The sequence below is a fragment of the Aythya marila genome (genome assembly GCF_965140915.1).
Source record: "Aythya marila genome assembly, chromosome: Z".
NCBI classification, from domain to species: domain Eukaryota; kingdom Metazoa; phylum Chordata; class Aves; order Anseriformes; family Anatidae; genus Aythya; species Aythya marila.
This window is the reverse complement of record NC_139080.1, coordinates 62034128-62039966: the sequence shown is the minus strand read 5'-3', so window position 1 is coordinate 62039966 and position 5839 is coordinate 62034128.

The window sequence follows — 5839 nt, the reverse complement described above, 5'->3', positions numbered from 1 at the left end:
CTGCAAATGAAAGATAAAACCCAAGAGAGAGAAGTTTTCTTACCTTGCAGCTGCTTTTTACTTTTAATCCATGTTCTGTGACAGTATGCAGAGGGATCTAGACACCACTGCAGGTTGTTCTATGAAGCAAAAATTAGATGCTTCTCTAAATAGGAGTCAGGTAATTTTTTGTCACTTCAAGCTTGCCAGTAAATTGAATTCCAAGCACAGGTGAGAGGATAATTTACCATAAATAATGGATTTGATTCTTTTAGTGTTCTTTCTGCCCATAAAGTATCTACTAAAATTCTGAAATTGTTTTTTTTTTTTTTTTCCTGTTGATTTTTTTTTTGATGGTTTTTCATTTTCTTTGAGTCTGTGGTACATCCAGAACTTAAGCTAGCTGGTAACTAGCACTGTTTTTTAAGCATAGTTTTCTGATCGTGCTAAGATGAGGCAGCCATGACCTAGGTATGTAGAAGCACTGCTTTGCTGTGCAGGTGTAGGAACATGGGCACAGCCTGCCCATGGAAGCTGTGGGGTCACCTTCCTTGGGGATCTCCAAAAGCGCCCTGGACTGGGCACCCTGCTCTAGGTGGCCCTGCCTGAGCAGGGGTTGGAGCAGTGCCCCCAGAGGTCCCCACCAGCCTCAGCCCTGCTGTGATTGTGTGATTCTGTGAACTGCCAAAGTGGAAATCATGAATTGCTCTTGACTAAAATGAAAACATTCAATACTATCATCTTTTTCATTGCTTCTGTAGCAGTTCTCTTTTACCATATGTTATTCCTCTTGGAACTCTATTCACCTCTGTCTGAGGGCTGAAATTTGCAACATTTTTACTTTTTTTTTTTTTTTTTTCTCTCTGTTGCCACAAGTCATGATCAAATCATACTGCTTTTGTAGTGCTTTTTATTCTGCAACTTTCACAAATCATCTCTGTCTAGTCTGTACAGAAAAACAAAACAAAGCAACAACAAAATAAACAACATCCAAGCCCATAGCAAAAACATCTCATGAATTTTAGTGGATCTAGACTTTAATTTTAACTTTGATAATGTTTAAACTCAGCTGTGTAGTTAACTGTACACTTGTAGGCAGCTTCACTTAAATCAAGAGAGCTAGTCTAAGTGTACAGGCTTTGCCATGATCAAGGGTTATGGCATTCCTTCCATTGGTATATTTTTGAAATATCCTGCATATTTTACATCTTTGTGTCAAGCATTCAGTGTCAGTCATTATTGCAGAGGAACTGCAATGGGTGAATGAATGATTCCTTCTGGAAGTGTGAGGAGCTTTTGTTTGTTATAAGAGAATGTGTTCATATAGCAGATTTTTTTTCTTGAGCTGATGTGCAATTCTTCCATCCAAGTTGTCCTCTGGTGGAGTACCAGTAAAAAAAAATCCTTAACGTTTGGTTTATGTAATGACAAACTAATCTTAATTGGAAATCTTCCAGATAGCTCAGTTCCATCAGTTATTTATGCACAGCTCATTTTGTTTGGTAATAGAAATAAATGAAAACAAAATTCTCATAGATTTGGAGATAAACAGGAAAGGAAGCCCACTGAATCCAGCCCCCAGAAGACTAAACTGGAAATAGATCCCACATTTTAAGTCTTCTTGAAAAGTCGCTTAATGGATAACCTTCCCCTCTAACTTTAATTTAGTTGCCAGGAGAACACCACACAATTTCTGATAACTAGTTTATGATCTATTTTGTCCCCCTTATGGCTATAAGGAAATGCATGGAAATACATGAAAAATCTGCTGAAGTTTTTAGCTGCAGCAAAGCAATTACCCTCTTCCTTCCTTGAATTAATTTATTGATGAATAGAGCTTAAGAGTAGAAATAGCACAAGTAGCAGAAGAATCTGCAAGAAAGGAAAGCTGTCATTTTATTTATCTTCATGCTTACATGTGGATACTTAAGCTCTATCTTTATGCTTACATGTGGATATTCTTTGTGGTGCTATGTAGTCTTTTTGGAATATATCTGTGAATGTGCTGCAGGGGTGATATCATTCAGAGAAGCTGCATATTCACAAAAGCTGAAAAAATTATAACTGAATTCATTTTTATTGATGGTTCTATAATGAGTTGAACGCATGACCTGGCTTCAGTTGCTAAACTGCCTGCTTCTACCAGGATCTCATCTGCTATCCTCCCACCTTTTTATTTCAGGTGCTCAATGCAGTCTGCAGCCCATTTGTTACGTGAGCTAGCAGCTCTCTACAATACCTGTGTCATGCTTGAATCTGACCCATTTCCAGATCAGGATCCTGCTACTTTTCTGCATCGTGCACAATACTGTAATCAATGGCTGAAGGATGCAGGTGAGAATAAGAGTGGGAATTGTGGCCTCTAGTGTAGGATACAGCTTCTCTGCTCACTGTCAGAACTGGGAAGGACGGCTTCTGAGTAATCCTCTGGTGACTGTTTTGTGCCTATTCCCTGCAACCTATGGAGTTTCCCAGCTGCTGACTTATATTCTGATATAACAGTGTATCTTTTTTACATGCATAACTTCTGCTGCTTTTACCTTCCCCTCAGCCACAAGAACCTGTTCTGCTCTCCCTGCTTTGCAAGTCCATTTTAGGCTATTTTTATAATCATAATGCTTTGTAAGTCTGGGTTTTATCAATTTTGGGGTTATAGCTCAGGCCAAAGAGAGAAATAAAGGGAAAAAGAAAAGGAAATGGTCACTGCTAAGAGGTAGCAGAAAGAACAACCTTTTTCTTCCTACATAAAATTGACCACAGAAAAAAAATCAGACTGGTTTAAGTAACCACAGAGTATAAAAATTAGGCTTGAGGTTAAATCTAGTCTTCCTGGAGACTGGAATAATTTACCTGCATTACACACTTGCAGGAATGAAGTACTGCATGGGTGATTTGAGAGTAAAAGAGAGAAGTCTGGCACTGGAGTCGCAGTCAGGCTGAAGGTCCCATCTGAAGGTGCAAAACGATTTGCGCTTCCTTGTAACCTAGCATTTTCCCTGTTGGTGTTTCTCAGCATGTTAATGCTCTTTACCTTTTAAACAAATGGGTAAAGAATAACAGGAATAGGGAAAGAACACCAAGAATTAACAAAAAGTTAAAACAAACAAATGATCAAAAATTTCATGTATTTCAACTAGTAATTTCTGTCAATTGTTTTTCAAAGTTATTTTCAGCTCAGTCTTACCAGTTTGCTTGAATTGACTCTTAAGGTTTCCAGGTTTCCACCTTGCAACTTGGGGCCAACATACTCCATATTAGACTTTTGTTTTGCAAACCCTGGATCTGCAATTAAATTTCCAGAACCAGGAGTGGCTGAACCTCTCCTGTTCCACACAGGGCCAGACTGAGTCTTTCTGCATCCTTCTGCTGCCTCCTTCTCTTCTCCCATGCTTACAGGTTTTTGTCTTCTTATTCCTGTTGCCAGTTAAGCCTTCACTTCTGAGTTTCCATTCAGTGCTTCAAGTGGAATGTGGCTAAGAACAGGAAAATTCAAGACATTACAGCCAAACTAAACAGTGCAGACTTTGAGGAGATCTTAGCAACTGAGCTTGTAATAGGCAACAAACAGGTGTAAGACTTTCCAGATATGGGCTAGTATACACAGCACAGCAAACCAGGTAGCTTACATGGGGTAACAAACTAAGCCACTGGGAAGAAAATGAAGGTTTTAGGGCTCATGTCCAAGGTGGAGATCTACAATCATTGGTTGTGGTTCCAGTAAATGGCTTTGGGATGTGGAGCAGGTTCTCAAATGTGATGCAGGTGAGGGGACATATAAAGAACTCGGCTGGCTACATGTCTGCTTTTCAGCAAAAATTTAGAAGAATTCTCCTTCACCATCTCAAGAGTTTAATTTTTTAGACTTTAACGTGAGAAGAGGTCTATTAGCTGATGGATAGTAACCTGTAGAGAAAGCAGACAGGAGAACCGACACAACCACTATTAACTAAGAATTTCCACGTTTCATTTGTGTAATAAAAACCAACTGACTGGCTGTGTCTGAAATTTGCTCTCTCTAGCTTTCTGCTGTGTATGTTATTATCCTGCAGCAAAGACAGGGGGCAAGAAAGAGGAGAGAGAATAACCAAAGCTGCTTGGGAGACTGGGACTTGTGGGCTAAACTTCTGAGAGTGCCACAGCTGCCACTCCGGGCTGGGGCAGTCAACGTTTGGTGCTGCCACAAACACCCTACTACACACATCTTGCTGGGAAACACAGGGCTGCGAGCTGGGACAAATCAAAGAGGCACATGCTGTGGGTTGTGTGCAAGGCAGTGCTTGCAGAGCTGTTGGCAAGGCTGTTGGCAGCTGGCAACATGTCCCAAGAACGTACGGATGGTAAAAGAGGTGCAAGTGAAGAAGGCCAGATGGGGTTCAGCAGTGGCCCCACACTGTCAGGAAGAAGGTGGCTGAGCTCAGTTACCTGGTATCAAGCTGGTTGTTATTAAAAGCAACAATTCAGCCAGGCTTCAGAGGGGGTGCGTGGGCACAGAGACCTGCTCAGCCTCCAACTGGAGGGAGCGGGCACAGTCCATACTCAGAACTGACAACAGCAGAGATGTCTGAGTGTGGCATGCGTCCAAGCAGAAGAGAAGAACGCGGACCTGGCCCTCCTTGTAAGGAAGAGACATCACAGATACCCGCCTCTGAGCAGAGGTAGTGAAGGGAGCAAGAACAGGCTGGTGAAAAGGTCTCGGGAGTGGCTGTGACTGAAGTCCAGTCGTGTGTGCCAACGGAGTGGTGCCAGCAGGTTATGTGACGTCCAGCAGAAAGAAGAGGGGATGAAAGATACTCTCTGATTTCTTTGAGGAAATTTGTTCCAGGAAATTGAATAATTACATGATGTAACAATGCGCCCTAAGTGGCTAACGGTCTGATCTTCCTGATGCTCTGAAGTTAGAATTACTATCACAGCTTCCCATAGGTTTGAATACCAGAGGCTGCTTGAGTCTCACATTTCTCCCTTTTAGTTGCCTGATCTTCTGGTAGGCTTGCAGGTATTCCCGGGGAGGCATTAGCTGATCAGGGAGGTGCAGGGACATGCTATCAAGCTGATTCCACTCAACAAATGGAAATCCTTTGTGGACCACTGAAAAATATGGTTTCCTGGGGAGTTAATAAAAGGGGATTTGAAAAACAAGGTTAGTTGCTCAAAACCTAAGGCCAAAAAGAGAAAGCTGAATTTTCTGTCAGCCTGCAGCATGTATAATTTCAAACCATTTCAACCTACTTTGCCTCAGACATTTTAACCTTGAGGAAGGCAGCTACAGAAGCTGCAGGGTAACAGAATCCGGTTCTTAGCACTTGTTTCTCTGTTTATTTATCTTATCAGGCCTCCCTGTGTAGCATTTTATGGAGTGACACTATGCAGCGGCACACCACCGCGCTGTGTCTGCGCCGCTCCCGGTGCCTTCGCAGTGGGGGTCTGTGTGTAGCCTGTCGTGCCACCATGCCGCACTCCCCTGGGCTGTTGGTTTCTCATTCCCTGCCCCTTACAACCACGGCGGGGGCCGCTTAGGGTAAGGCGGCACCTCGCAAAGCTCCCGCAACCCTCGGCAGACCCTGCGCAACCCCTCAGCCCCGTGAGGTGCCTGCTGCCCGCCTTGCGCCCTCAGGTAACGCTCCTGCCCTCCGGGACGCGCACCTGCGGCTCCTGACGGGGCAGCGCCGCAGCCCTGGCACTGGAAGGGACCGGGGCTGAAGGAGGAGGAGGAGGAGGAGGAGGAGGAGAAGGAGGAGGAGGAGGAGGAGGGGGGTTTCGGCTGAGCCCCGCCGCCGTGTCCGCCCGCACCTGCTGCCGGCCGCCGCCTGCCCCGGCGCCCCCTCCTCCCCGCCCACCATTTTCTTTCCTCTCAGACAGG